Raw genomic sequence first — 15782 nt, forward strand, 5'->3', positions numbered from 1 at the left:
AATCAAACCTATTTTCTTCCAATTATGACTTTTAGTTTAGTCATCCCTTTTAGTTAGGAAGGTTATCTTTATCCTCGATGATGAAAGTCCTTATTAGTTAAGATTTAGGGTTTCTAAGGCCTATAAGCTTAAGTTGAATTTGAATGATAACTGGTTATTAAACCTAAAAGTTTTGCTTTAGTCTTTTTATTCTTGTAGAATGCATGCTTAAAAACATTCAAGTAGATTGATCATCTTCTTATAGAGTATACGTGTTCCGGATTTACGTCTTGTCCTGCTTGATCATTAAACTAAGCTCCAATGCCACCCACAAGCTTATCAATTGTGTTCTAGATGATTCCTTACGCCCAATCCTTGTATCATCAAGAGTCATTTGGCTTAGAATAACAAGAAATGATGGAGATCCTAATGGTGCAAATCCTAAATCGGAATATTTTGGAGTGCCTCAATTCTCATCTTTCCTTCTTTCCTCTAAAAGATTCATCCACGATCATTAGAGAATGATACTAATACTCGATCAACTAATTGTCCTTTTCGATTTGTACAAGCATTAGATTGGTTCTTATGATTGCCGCCCATGGCTTTCACTCAACCCTCGTGTTCATTCTCACCAAATAAAACTAAACCATCATACTAGACAAAGATTAGAAAGAGACGCACAAAAGCAACGAACAAAATAAGAACATAGGTAGGGTTTTGGATCCTATAAGGAAATAAATCACAAGTTCTTTGTTCTCTTCACCTGCCAAGTGTAAGGATCAAATCAAATTGATTTAAGCACAAGGCGGAGAAAGAACATAAAAGAACGGAAGGGTGTGAGCGATAAGTCTATGTTCGCTAATGCAAATCTTGATAAGTCTATAAAGTTCTTTAAAGAACTCATAACTTGATTTCCTACAAGGTAGACAATTGAAATAATAGGCTCTCTAGCCTCAAGTATTCGATTGCATGCGCTTTTTATTGTGTAAAATTCTCATTCTATAAGAAGAAGAAACTAGAAGCTAAATATGAATAAATAAATAAATAAAGAAAGATGAACAAACTAAAACAAATCAAGAATGAGAGAAGAGTTGATTGGGCATCAACTCATACTTTTAGATCTTTTGAGCCGGTTTAACAAAAATAAGGGTAAGTTCACATGGGCCTACATAAAAAAAACCCCAACCAATATTACTTCATTATATGCATTTCAAACATCAAAGTGCTCGAATTTTAGCTTGCATTATGCTTGCATTAATCGAAAACAACATGATTTCCCCCACTACGTGGGTGGATTTATATGTCATCCCCGCTTGATCATCAAGCTAAGGCCTAATGTGGTAGCTTTGATATTACGCATGTTTGCATGCTTGATTTTGAGTTGTTTTAAGGAAATTTATGTGTTTTTGTATTAGAATCACCATGTTTTAGTTTCCTTTGTGTCTTAAGTGTTTTTCTAGGTGCATCATCAAAGTTAGAGAGAAATCGAGCCAAAATTAAAAGAAACTGACGAATCAGTGTGTTAGATCGCTCAACATGCTACCGCCAACATGCCCGCGGCCGAGGGAGGCAGGTAAGGGTCGAGGGCGTACGAAATGTCTTATCCATGGCGAAGAAGCGATTTGCAACACTAAGCCCGAGAGTGACACGGCCTAGGAGCATGGCCATGCCGATCAACACAACCTAATTATAAGTCATGCCAAGAAGGCCATATGTAAAATTTTAGCTCAACACTTGCAGTGGGATCCAGTCGACCCAAATCTAAGCCGTGTTGGATCCATAGTTATTCAAGAGGGCATAGCAAGTTTCCAGGCATTTGAATTGTTTTATTTAATTATATTTTCGATTCTTATTTACTTTGTATTTGATTCTTGTATTAGTTTAATCATGACCATGTGTAGCTAATCTTATTAAACCCATTTGGGGGTGACCTTTAGCCATGCTAGGCTTGTTTTGTGCTGAAGTGATTTGATTGTTGATTTAAGATTATAGTTTTCATTCAAGTATAATAAAATATATTGTTTCTTCTTCATCGTTGAATCAATTTTAGAACTCCTTTGTAATTGAGAAATTCAATTGAGTTTGGACAACGCTTGTATGATTAAGTTGATTGGCATCTTAGAGATAAGTGTAATAACTTACTAGAATAAGAACTAGACATTCTTATTAGTTGTAATTTAGAGATTAATGCTATTATAAAATCAATTGTTGGGAAGAGATTCCAACTTTAGATCTTTAGGATAAGGAATTGATTAACTTCGAGAGAGAGGCCAATTCATTTAAAAATTATCCATAGATCGCAATTCTTAATCAATCAATTCATAAATTATTGTTTTTAAGCTGGCAAGCTAAAAGGATTCCTAATTGGGTTAACTCATCTCATTATCTTTTTCAAACTTTCATTCTCTTTGTTAAAATTTAGTTTTAATTTGCATTCTCGATCATTTTAGCTAATAATATTCACCACCTTTTGATAATATGAATAGCATAGTAGTAGTAGCTTCTCAGTTTTTGTAGGATACGACATTGATACTTGCCATAGCTAGATTACATTCAATAGGTGCACTTGCCTGTAGATTGCTAGTCATGTTTAGTGAAGCATCAAGTTTTTGGCACTATTGCCAAGGGACTGTTTTGAGAAATATTATGAACTATGTGTTCTTATTAATTTAGCCATTTATTCTTTATTCTTTATTTATTTTTGTTTGATTTTATTCTTTTATTCATTTGTGTTGTTGGTTATTCGTTGTCTTAGTGTATGACGAGGAGATCTAATCCCGATTTAGTAGACCTCTACCGTAAACTGAGCGATCCGCAAGCAAATGAGGAAGCGGTTGAACATAGAGGAGGAAGAGATTCAGTTAGGAAAGTCATAGACGAAAGTGAACTGAAAGACACTATAGTGGAGATGGCAAACACTAATGACAACAATGAGAATAACCGGACAATGTATGATTTTGCGGAAAAATTATTGGAGGGATGAACATGCATTACGAGACTAGCTTTACCGCGAAATAATTTTGAAATAAAGCCTAATGTGATCCGGATGTCGCAGAAATGGTTCAGTTTGGAGGCTTACGATGAGGATCCTAATGCGCATATGTAGCAGTTTCTTGGAGATTTGTGATACCTTCAGGATTAATAGGACAACGGATGATGCAATTTGTCTCCGCTTGTTTCCATTTTTTGAGGGACAAGGTAAAGCCGGTGGCTACAATCGCTACCTCCAAACACTATCACTACTTGTGACTCTTTGGCAAAGAAATTTCTATTTAAGTACTTTCCTCCCTCTAAAACTCCTAAACTTAGAAATGACATATCTTCTTTTTTGCAGTTTGACAATGAGTCAATGTACGACACTTGGGAGAGCTACAAGGACCCATCATGATGCTACACACACCATGGACTACCAATCTGGTTATAGGTACAAACTTTTTATAATGGTTTTAATTTGGCTACTAAGTAGATGGTAGACGCAGTTGCAAGTGGTTCTTTGAGCAGTAAGACAACAGAGTAAGCCCAAAGCTTGATAGAGGGAATGGCCATAAAAAATTACCAGTGGCACACTACTAGGAGCAGGATAGAACGTCAAGGGAGTGTATTATCAACTCTAGATGCCTGTCAAAGCGGCTCAAGCAAGTTGTGAGTTTTGTGGTGGCCCGCACTTCAATAGTAATTGTATGTCGAGGGGTATGTTTGTGGGATGGAGAAATCATCTAAACTTCATATGGAGGAACAACAACAACTAGGGGCCACAGGTTTCAAGGACTACATCAATAGCCGCAATAACTGCTCTCCAACCTCATTCTCCTTAGACTTAAGAGGAAAAGCCTAGCTTAGAGGAGCTGATGATCAAGTTTGTGTCTACTTTAAAGACCAGATTCTAGCAAACAGACGCAACTCTTAGAAATCAACAGGCCTCTATTCAGAACTTGGAGAATCAGATAGGCCAAATTTCTAAGATGTTGGTTAAGAGGCGGTGGGACTTTGCCTAGCAATACAGAGTCCAAACCGAGAGAGCATGTGAATGCAATCACTTTACATTAAAGTATATTCTTGGTTCTTCTCCTATATCTAATAATGATGTTGATGCATAGGTAGATTCAAGCGGAAAGGTTGAAGATTACAAGGCGAAGGAACCGGAGAAGGAAGAGGCAAAGAAGATTCAATCGAGGGAATACCAACCTAAAATTTCACACCGCTAGGTTGAAGCAAGCGCAAGCAATAGTTTGGTAAAATTTCTTAATGTATTTAAACAACTACACATAAAGTTACCTTTTGTTAAAGCTTTAGATGCCTAGGTATGCGAAGTTCTTAAAGGAGATCCTCGGCAACAAAAGGATGTTTGAGGACTTGGCATTCATGATGTCGAACGAGAAATTCTACATTGAGCGAACAAGTTACCGGAAAGAAACATGATAAAGGGAGTTTTTTCTATCCTTTCATGTTATAGGTGACTTAACTATTAGTGATGCTTTAGCTAATTTAGGAGCTAGCATTAATGTAATGTCGCATAAACATGTTTCTAAGTTAGGGCTATGAGAGACAAAACCTACTAGGATGAGTGTACAACTAGCTAATAGGTTAGTCAAGTATCTTAGGGGTATTGTAGAGAATGTGCTTCTTAAGGTGGATAAATTCATATTTCCCATTGACTTTGTGATCTTAGACATGGATAGTGAGAGTAATGTACCTTTGATTCTAGATAGACCTTTCCTTACAACATCTAGGACAATTATAGATGTTTATGATGGAAAGCTTGAACTTAGGGTAGGGGATGAGACTGTCACCTTTGACTTGAATAATTCTATGAAACAGTCTTTAGATCTTGATGATGCTGTGTTAAGACACAGTTGTAGGAAATTTTGGTTGAAGACCCTCTACAAGTTACTTTACCAATGGAAGATAAGCATGAGCTGTCAAATGAGAAAGTATGGAGCAATTTTGAATTTTTGTTAGTAAATGAGTCAAGCAAAGAGAATAATAAGTTTGTTATAATTAACAAGGCAGGTGTGCAGAAGTTGAGGCCATCAATTGAGGAACCACCAGTTCTTGAGTTGAAAGAGCTCCCAAACTATATCGACTATGCATATTGAGACAAAGGCAACAGTTTGCTTGACATTTCAGCAGTAGACTTGACACTTGAGGTGAGGGAGATAACATTGCTCTCTAAGGAAGTACCAAAAGGCATTTGCTTGGAAGAATGCTAACATCCTAGGGACTAGCCACACTTATTGCTTGCCTAAGATTCTTATGGATGATATCCATAACCGACAGCTCAAACCAAAGGAGTTAAACCCGCACATAAGGAGTGGTCAAATAGTCTAGTACGAATGACTCGGGGAAGAAAAGAAGCCCTTTTGGGAGGCACCCCAATTTTTATTTTATGTTATTGACATTTTGATAATTGGTTTTGCATCATTTTCCTAATTTTAATCTTCATTTTCATTTAATTTTTGAGTTTTATACGCCATTTGAATGTTTAGAGATATATGGAAGGTAACTTGAATGTTTAACTGTTGAAAATTACAGAAAATTGCACGTGAAAAAGTGAAGAAAATGAATTAAAGGTTTCAACACGCCTTGGTAGTTCAAAGACGCCCCGTGAGCACACCCCCGCTTATCCACACAGCGTGTTGTGGGCAACCAAACTGCTTTGAAATAAAATTGGATTTCAACACGTATTTCGAGAGTGACACGGGCTGTGGACACCCCTGTGTCATATAACACTACCGTGTTTTGGGCACCCAAACCATGTTGAGAGAAAAAATTGGACTTCAACACGTTTTTCGCGACTAACACGTGGGACTAGGCGGCCGTCAAGACGCTCGAACATGGGCGTGTTGACTCAACGCCTATATAAGCCACATATCATAGGTAGCAAAATTTTGCTCTTTTCTCTCTTCGTGTGTATAGGCCAATATCCTCTCCCTCTTTCCCGCCAAGTGTTTTTCCTGAATATGAACTAAGTTTCTTCCTTTAACTTTGTTCAATACTCCATTATTGTATGTGATTTTACTCTTTTCTCTAATTTCAGTTATTTCTATAATTGTTGGTATTATTTCTTATTTTCATTAATCTCCTTGTTAATTTTCTTATTTCATAAATTCTTCACTTTGTTGCATTTTATTCATTGTTTCGTTGGATTTCTTGCTTTTCTTTAGTTTTAATTTGCCATTATAGCTTTATTCGCTTTATTCATTACTTTTGCTCATTTTTTTATTTCTTCTCACGCCTTTGAATTTCCCTATTGCCATTGTTTAGTATGTTTGAACTTGTTGGATTGTGAGCTGGTCTGGTGAATGTCATTATGCTGCTGAATTGGAAATTGACTAATGCAAGTATGCTGAGAATATGTTAAATTGATATGATATTGCTATTGTCACATCGTTATTGTAATGATTGTCCTGTTTGATTCTAGAATTATTATTTTGGAAAGAGTTTTGATCAATTTCCATGCAGGTACTATGGCTGATCAGCGTGAGAGATCTCCACTTCCATCTCCAGCTCCCGCACGATATAGACTTTTACAGTTTTAGAGCCCCACTCATGAGTCTCATACGAGCAAATATATAAAGACAAATTAGGTCATGGAGATGTATGTATCGTGGTGCACTCCAGGCCTTGGCCTAGTTGCTAAGGTTCGAGAGTTACTTGAGATTCCACCATTTGAGCCTTTTTTCGACATTGTGGAGCCCACTTATGAGAGCTCACTAAGTTCGCCCCACTTCTTCCTTCATACGAGATTAGGGACCTGCCTCCCGCCTAGCTCACTCTGCTTGCTAGGGGACGAACTTGCATGATGAGTATTCCCTAGTTTGGTATTGGAGATGGCCTCTATGACTAGACGACCATTGCTTCAAATTATCTCGGAGGTTCATTATCTTTATGGGAGTTTCTATTGACAAGGGTTGGAGACCATCTCACAAGAGGACGAGCCTTACTACCCGACCAAGTCCAAGGTGTCTAGCCTCTCCGATAGCCCTGCAATATCTTTATTCCCTGCTCACATATATATTGACAGTTGAGGGGATAATTTTGGAGTAGTCACCCAACCCGATGTATTCTGTTTATCGGCCTTGCATCGGAGGAGGAGGGTGGACATCGGGCATGTATTAGCCAAGTAGTGCAAGATCACATCGGGGACCCGAAAGAATACTTTTATCTATTTCGGACCTTGTGTGACTAGGATTGCTAAGAGGATGGAGCTACCGGATAGAGCTATGTTAGATGAGTTGACATTGGTTAGCGAGATGACCCCTGTTGTCCTTTCTACTATGCAACATATGAGGATGGTCACCAAGGATAGGGCCCTTAAGGACAGTACATACTTATTTGGTTGATAGCACAAGGGCTGGGAGGAGTAAGAGGAGCACCCTGCATCTACAGTGATATTCTTGGCCCCTGCATCTTCATCCTCATCAACTCTTGACCATCTAGTGTATGATTGATAAGTCGACCATGAGATTTGATCGGATCACCGACATGCAAAGAATAACATACGCATAAGTTTAACAAGTTCAACTAGGAGGTTAGAGCGCAGCCCAAAGACTTGATGCTATATGAGGTAGATTCTATATTTGCTGCAGAGGTAGTTGGCCTAGGGGGACAGGATAGAGGTAGCCTTATGAGAACAGGATGGATGACTTTGACTTTGGCGAGCATTTTCCACCTCCAATGTACCGAAGATGCACCTCATCCAAGACAACCACCGGCAGCCAAGGCAACACCTCTCCGACCGCCACCAAATGAGGGATGAGTAGGCGATTCTCTCGATTTATCTATTTTCCTTTTGTATTTATTATGTTGCTTCCCAACTCCTTTATACTCTCCGGGTAGTGTGTCCTTCAAGTGTAGGTGGGTAAGTACGTTGTTTTGGCTTTTCTTTTCTTATGTTTTTCGATTATTCTTTATTGTATTATTAATGATGTATATATTTAGGATACTTAGGATGTTTATTAGCTTTTTTTTATCTTCGAAAGATTGATAGTTATGATTATGGGCATGAGATTTTTCCTCCTTGTTGTTTGTTACTTTTGGAATATTATTGAACAATTTTTAGTTTATCATAGTGGCTGGGTTAAACTAGTGTTACTTGACCATTCCTTAAGTTAGTTAATTTGAATTTTATTAGTTGTTGTATTTTGTGTATGAATTGATTAAATGATGATTTGATTGATGGTATTTGGACACCTTATGCAAATGTACACACTTAAATTATGAGTTTTTGAACCTAATTTAGCACACATCATAAATGCTCATAATTGGACACCTTATGCAAATGTACACACTTAAATTGTGTGTTTTTGAACCTAATTGAGCATACATCATAAATGCTCCGTTTTTTCTTTCTTATTTGAGTGTGCATTGTATTCTTCTTATTTATAGAACTTGTTCGATAATGCTTGTTGAGGTCCCATGAACAATCAAATGTTATGAAATGATAAGGGCACTTAGGATTCACCATGAATGTTTTTCATTAGTTAGCCAAGTTTGAGCCTATCCACTTTCTTTATTTTTACCATTTTGCTTCATCATCACACTTTAAGCCTTTCATTTGTTGATCCTTAACCTATTTCTGGAAATTTTTTAATGTGTTCATTGATTTGTTGGATAAAATGCTGATTTTATTTGTACTTTGAATTCACTAAGTCCTTTAAAATTTTGGTTTAGATGCTCCTTTCAATCCAAAGTAATTCTATTATATTGTTCCTTCTTAAAAAAAAACAACAAATTTTTATTGAGTATTCATTCATTTTTCACTTTTGAGCATCTTGTTTTTAGGATTTAGGAACTATAGTGAATTTAATTATCTTTCTTTGGCATTTAGTCCTTTTTGAGATAAAATTATGGGTAAGGCATTGCAAAAGTCTGGAAATTATTTATACCTCACTTCCAAATTTCCTTACCTAAACCTAAGCCCCATTACAACCCTTGTGAAGACCCTTTGATTGTGATATTTGATTGTTTATAGTAGTAGAGATGAGATTTATGAGCAAGTCTATGGTAAGTAAGTTCAATATAATTGCTTTGAGGGATTGATGATTACCTTTTAAACACCGAGTGCATAGAGTAATCCCTTGTGAGGCATATGGTTTCTTGAATGTTTAATGTTGAATATATTATTTAATTTCTTCATATATTAACATGATTATTACTCTTGTTTAGATTGCTAGTTTAGATTTTGGTTGAGTTTCAATTTGGGATAGATTGAATGTTGCTTAATTATAATCCAATATGTGAATTTTAATGAGGGTTGATTGCATATTTATGAGCTAAATTGTTGATTATTTGAGGATAAGCAAAAGCTTAAGTGTGGGGTGATTTGATATCCTTAATATTACACATGTTTGCATGCTTGATTTTGAGTTATTTTTAGGGCAAGTTATGTGTTTTTGTATTAGAATCACTCGTTTTAGTTTCCTTTATGTCTCAAGTGTTTTTCTAGATGCATTATCAAAGTTAGAGAGAAATCGAACCAAAATCGGGAAGAAACGAACAAATCGGGCGCGTTAGACTGTTCAACACGCCTGTGCTGAGGAGCACGGTAAGGGTCAGAGGGCATATCCTGAAATGCCTTACCTATAGTGAAAAGAAGTGATTTGTAACACAGTTTTCGAGAATGACACGGCCTAGGACCATGCCCGTGCTGATCAACACGACCCTATTCCAAGTTGTGCTGAAGAAGGCCAAATGTACAGTTTTAGCTCAACATAACAAGGATCTAGGCCGTGCTATTCAGCACGACCTAAATCCAAGCTGTGTTGGATCCCAAAACCTAATATAAAAGAAAAGAAAAAGAAAAAGAAAGAGAAGGGGATATTGAGAGAGAGGATTGGGATTCTAGAGAGAGAACTTTAGGGTATTCTAGACATACTTTGAGAGCAACCTTCCAAACGATCAAGAAAAGAAAAACAGACACGAATTCTACTTCAACGTCATCTAGATAGCTGTTCTTGAGGATTGGTTTGAAAATTCAAAGAAAAGAAGAAGGAGAACTTGAGCTGTAGAGATTAGATCCAGAGTTATTTAAGAGGGGATAGAATCTGCACCATTTGAGAAAAGGGTGTTCATGTTCTTTTCGACTCTTGTTTACTTTGTATTTGATTCTTGTATTAGTTTAATCATGAACATGTGTAACTAATCTTATTAAACCCATTTGGGAGTGACTTTAGCCATGCTAGGCTTATTTTGTGTTTATGTGATTGGATTGTTGATTTACAACTGTAGTTTTCATTCAAGTATAATAAAATCTATTGTTTCTTCTTCATTATTGAATCAATTTTAGAACTCCTTCGTAATTGAGAAATTCAATTGAGTTTGGACAATTGCTTGTGTGATTAAGTGATTTGCATCTAAGAGATAAATGTAATAACTTATTGGAATAAGAACTAGACATTCTTATTAGCGGTAATTTAGAGATTAATGCTATTATAAAATCAATTGTTAGGAAGAGATTCCAACTTTAGATCTTTAGGATAAGAAATTGGTTAACTCGAGAGAGAGGCCAATTTATTTAAGAAATTATCCACAGATCACAATTCTTAATCAATCAATTCATAAATTATTATTTTTAAGCCGGCTAGCTAAAAGGATTCCCAATTGGGTTAACTCATCTAATTATCCTTTTTAAACTTTCATTCTCTTTGTTAAAATTTAGTTTCCATTTGCATTGTTAATCATTTTTAAGAGTTATTTATGGGATAGTATTTGGTGAAGATAAAAGTCTTATCTATTAGATAGACTTGTATTAATACACTTATCTCTATTGAGATTTATATAGAGTAGGACTCTTCTCTATATAAATCTTTGCAAAACCTAATTTAAAAGAGGAGAAGGAGGGGAGTTTTCTCCTATATGCTCTCTACACTTGCCACCATTATTCTCTCCATAATTCTGTACAGTTTTCCATAAACACTTTAGTTTTAGTTTTCATTACATTTTTTAAGATCTAAAGAGCTTTTCAAGAAGTGGAGACTAAGGATCAATCTTCTTCCTACTTGAAGAAATTCTTGATCTAGAGGGAGTTTTTACTTTTTTATGCTTTTATATTTAATACCATGATCATTGGGTTAAATATGTTAGGCTAGTTTTCATAAGTGTTTAGTTTAGCCTCTTTACCTTTGTATGAACCTTGTTATTTATTTATTTAATGAATGATTACTTTACCTTCATATCTTTATTAGTGTCAGTTATTATTCTTAGTTAACCATAATATTAATTTAGCAATAGTAATTGTTCTGAAAATCTTTAGGTTTAAAAGTATTAAAAACATCATCTTTACTTTAATCTATATTAGTATAAGAAATCTAGGTTGCATCCTTAGCTTGAGCGACTTAGAGAAAAAGGCACATCATCATCTCATTCATTAGATCTAGGCTTAAAGTAAAATAAGGAGATTACTAAGTAAATGGCTAGATTAAATACTATCTTTAGCATATAGTTTTAGATCATAAGTATTTGCATTTGCATTGCATATTTATTTAATGTTTAGTTACTTTATTTTATAAATATTATCCTCTCAAACATACTGATTTTGAGTGCTTAGATTTACTTTTATTGTTTTGTGTTGATAATTAGTCTTTATAATAAGTGGCCTCATAGTTCTATGAGAGATCGACCTCGTGGTGAACTTACCCTTACTATAGGAATGGTTCGTGCACTTACGAGTACTAAAAAAGACACATCAGGAAGAGATTCCATCTTTAGATCTTTAAGATTAGAAATTGGTTAACTTGAGAGAGAGGCCAATTCATTTAAGAAATTATCCATAGGTCGCAATTCTTAATCAATCAATTCATAAATTGTTGTTTTTAAGCCGGCTAGCTAAAAAGATCCCAATTGGGTTAACTCATCTCATTGTCTTTTTCAACCTTTCATTCTCTTTGTTAAAATTTATTTTTCATTTGCAATCTCAATCATTTTTACTTAATAATCTTCACAACCTTTTGATCAATTAGATAATAGGAATAGCGTACTAGTAGTACCTTCTCAATTCCCATAGGATCGACATTGATACTTGCTATAGTTAGATTACATTCGATAAGTGCACTTGCCCGTAGATTGATAATCGTGCATAGCGAAGCATCATAATGCCATCGGTCATGCTTGTCAATTCGCGTTCCTATGGTCTCTAATGCTAAACCTTACGTCATCGGGAGCTCATGCCTAGATGAATAATGAACAATGGAGATACCAATGGTGCGAATCTTGAATTGGAATATTTGGGCTGCCTCGATTCTCGTAGTTCCCTCTTTCCTCAAAAAGAATCCTACGCAATCATTCGGAGAATGATATCAATACACGATCAACTAATTTTCTTTCTTCGCATTCGTTGGAAGCATTAGATCGGCATACTATGATTGTCAGCTTCCACACGCTTTCATTCAATGGTTGTGTTATGCTCCCAAATAAAACCAAACTATCATACTAGACAAAGATTAGAAAGAGAGACATAAAATAAGCGGAAAATGAGAATGGTAGGATTTTAGATCCGATAAGGAAAGCAATCATAAGTTCTTTATTCTTTTCCATACAGCTAAGCGTAAGGATCAAATGGAATTGATTTAAACACAAGGATAGAAAACTGAAATAATATGCTCATTAGCCTCAAGTATTTAGTTGCATGTGGTTTTTATAGTGTGAAGCCCTCATTCCATATGAAGAAGAAACTATATTCTAAATATGAATAAATAAATACATAAGATAAATAAACTAAAGTCAAATCAAGAACGAGAGAGGAGTTGACTGTGCAACAACTCTTATAGTCCTAAATTTTATTAGCTAGCTTAACAGAAACAAGGGTAAATTCGCATGGGCCTACCTAAAAGCACTCAGACCTAAATTACTTCGTTATATGCATTTCAGACATCAGAGCGCTCTAATTTTGGCCAACATTATGCTTGGATTAATTGAAAACAATATGAGTTCTACCTTACATGCGTGGATCTATGTCTCATTGAGTTTGATCATCAAGGTAATCCTCAATGCCACCAGTCAAGCTTGTCAATTGCGCCCCATATTTCCTTATGATAATCCTTGTGTCATTAGGAGTCCTCATCCTTAGATGAGAAATAAATGAGAGAGATCTCAATGGTACAAATTATGAATAAGAATATCTGTGATGAGAACCCATAGCATAAGGAATTCTACTCCAACAAGAAAACCTAATGATCCAAATTCTACTTGCTCAAGGAATCCTACTTGAACAATGAGTCCTAATTCAACTAGTAATCCTTATCCAGCAAGGAGTGCTAATGATATTAGGAGTTCAAGCGACAAAAAAAAAATCCTATTTCCATTAGGAATCCAAGTCTGATTCAAAGTCCAAGTGAGATTAAGCTTAATCAAGATAATCTTATCAACTCAACCCAACATATGGAGGCATGATCAAGATAAGATAAGCCCAAGATAATCAAGTCAAGCTATTTATAGTCCAATACTCAAGAATCCGCTGCATCTTACATGTTACTTAAGCCCAATTATCATGTTTATTATATGGACTAGGGTTCGATGAATTTTAGAAGTATTTGTTCATTTAAGGAAGTCTTTTAATTGTCAGGAGTCTTGTTTTTAGTTATCCTTTTAGTTTAGGAGTTCTATTCATAGTCTTATTATTATTTGCTTCCTTATCATTATAGAATTAGGTTTCTTTAAAGCCTATATAAGCTAGTAAGAATTTCAGTGTAAAGGGAGTTGTTGAATATTGATTTTTTCGGAGTTAATTCTCTTCTTTTGTTCTTTATGAACTTGATGAATTTATCAAGTGAAGGCTTGGTGTTTTACAAACTTAGTTTAACTTAAACTTATATTTTTGTTAAACAGCCTTTAATTCATTATAATTAAGGTTCTTAAGTACAAGTTATTTAGGGGTCCTATTGGGAGTTAAAGTTTCTTTAATTGATTAGGTGAATGATCCTTGGTGAAGATATCAACATTGAATACATGTTTGGCATGAGTTAGCCACGTTCATATCAATTTGGGCATGCCTTGATTCTCGTTGTTCCCCCTATCCTTCAAAAGATTCATCCGCGATAATTCAGAGAATGATATCAATACACGACTAACTAATTTTCTTTCTTTGCATTTGTCGAAGCATTAGATTAGTGCCTATGATTGTCGCTTCCATGCGCTTTCATTCAACACTCGTGTTTATGCTCCCAAATAAAATCAAGCCATCATATCGATTATGAATCCTTGAAGCATTTGAAGGAACAAAACAAGTTGAATAGGCGGCATGCTAATTGGAGCGAATTCATTGAATCCTTTCCTTATGTTATCAAGTATAAGCAAAGTAAAGATAATATTGTAGCAAATTCATTATCTCAGAGGTATGCACTTCTTTCCACTTTCGATGCAAAATTATTAGTGTTTGAGCATATTAAGGAATTATAATGCAGCAAAGACAAGAACTACAAATGATCCTTTAAGCTTTCAAGGAGGTCCAATGACAAGATCCAAGTCCAAAATGATGCAAGAAGCTTTGTTGGGCTTAACTAAAGACATTTGGAGTGTTCAAACATAACAAGGCTCAGCCCAAGGCTTAGGTGATAGGAAATCATCATCTTAGCAACCATGCACCCTAATAACTAATGAATTATGATATATATGGAATGCAAGAAAACACCCTCCAATCAAGATGATTGCAAAACCCAAGGATCTCCTCAAGTGAAGTTAGGGAAAACTAGTTCCAATAATGAAACTAGCACTTGAATTGAACTCCAAAGGCCACAATCCAAGTATGATTTGATATGTTAAAAATCAAACACAAGATTTTGGTTAGAGAACGCCACAAACTAAAAATAGTTTGATAAGTTCAAAGTTCATGCAAGAACTTAAGCAAAAACACTCACAAAGAGCAAATAAAAATTATCATTCATCAATTGATTTTAAATATGAATTTGGCTTTGATATTTATAGCCAAAAAAGACAAAGAAGCCTAAATGGATGTCTTTTGAGCTTTCCCACTTTTTTCCCTTTAATCCTCATTAAAACTCATTAAAACTGGTTGTTTTTACATTGATGGCACTCATTTTGTAACTTCCAATGACAACTAATCATGTGCATCCATTTTGTAAGTCCAAATTATAACTTAAGAAAACCTAATAAAATTGAAAATAAGAAGGCTTCAAATGAATTATATTGGACCTTTTGAGTTCAACAAATACTTATGCACTAAATTGATGATTTGGGTCCCTTTTTGCAATCCTAATGATGCAACAAAGACAAGAACTACAAATGATCCTTTAAGCTTTCAAGGAGGTCCAATGACAAGATCTAAGTCCAAAAGGATGCAAGAAGCTTTGTTGGGTTTAATTAAAGATATTTGGAATGTTCAAACAAAATAAGGCTCAACCCAAGGCTTATGATTGCAAAAAGGGACCAAAATTCTCTTTTCTTTCTTTATTTCTTTTTTTATTCCCTTTTGTCATTCCTTAAGTCCCATCATCAATTTAGTGCAATAAGTTTGGGTAAACTCAAAGGTTCAATACAATTCATTTGAAGTCTTTTTACTTTCAGTTTTATTAGGTTTTCTCAAGTTGGGGTGTAATTAGTTATCATTTGGAGTTACACAATGGATGCACATTATTAGTTATAATTTGGAGTTACAAAATGAATGCACATGATTATTGTCATTTGGGAGTTACAAATTGAGTGCCACTAATGTAAAAACAGCCACTTTTAATGAGTCTTAATAGGAATTAAAGGAAAAAATGTGGGAAAGCTCAAAAGACATCTATTTAGGGTTCTTTGTCTTGTTTTGGCTATAAATATTAAAGCCAAATTCATTTGTAATAATCAAT

This window comes from Ricinus communis, chromosome 4 (assembly GCF_019578655.1).
Source record: "Ricinus communis isolate WT05 ecotype wild-type chromosome 4, ASM1957865v1, whole genome shotgun sequence".
Classification (NCBI taxonomy): domain Eukaryota; kingdom Viridiplantae; phylum Streptophyta; class Magnoliopsida; order Malpighiales; family Euphorbiaceae; genus Ricinus; species Ricinus communis.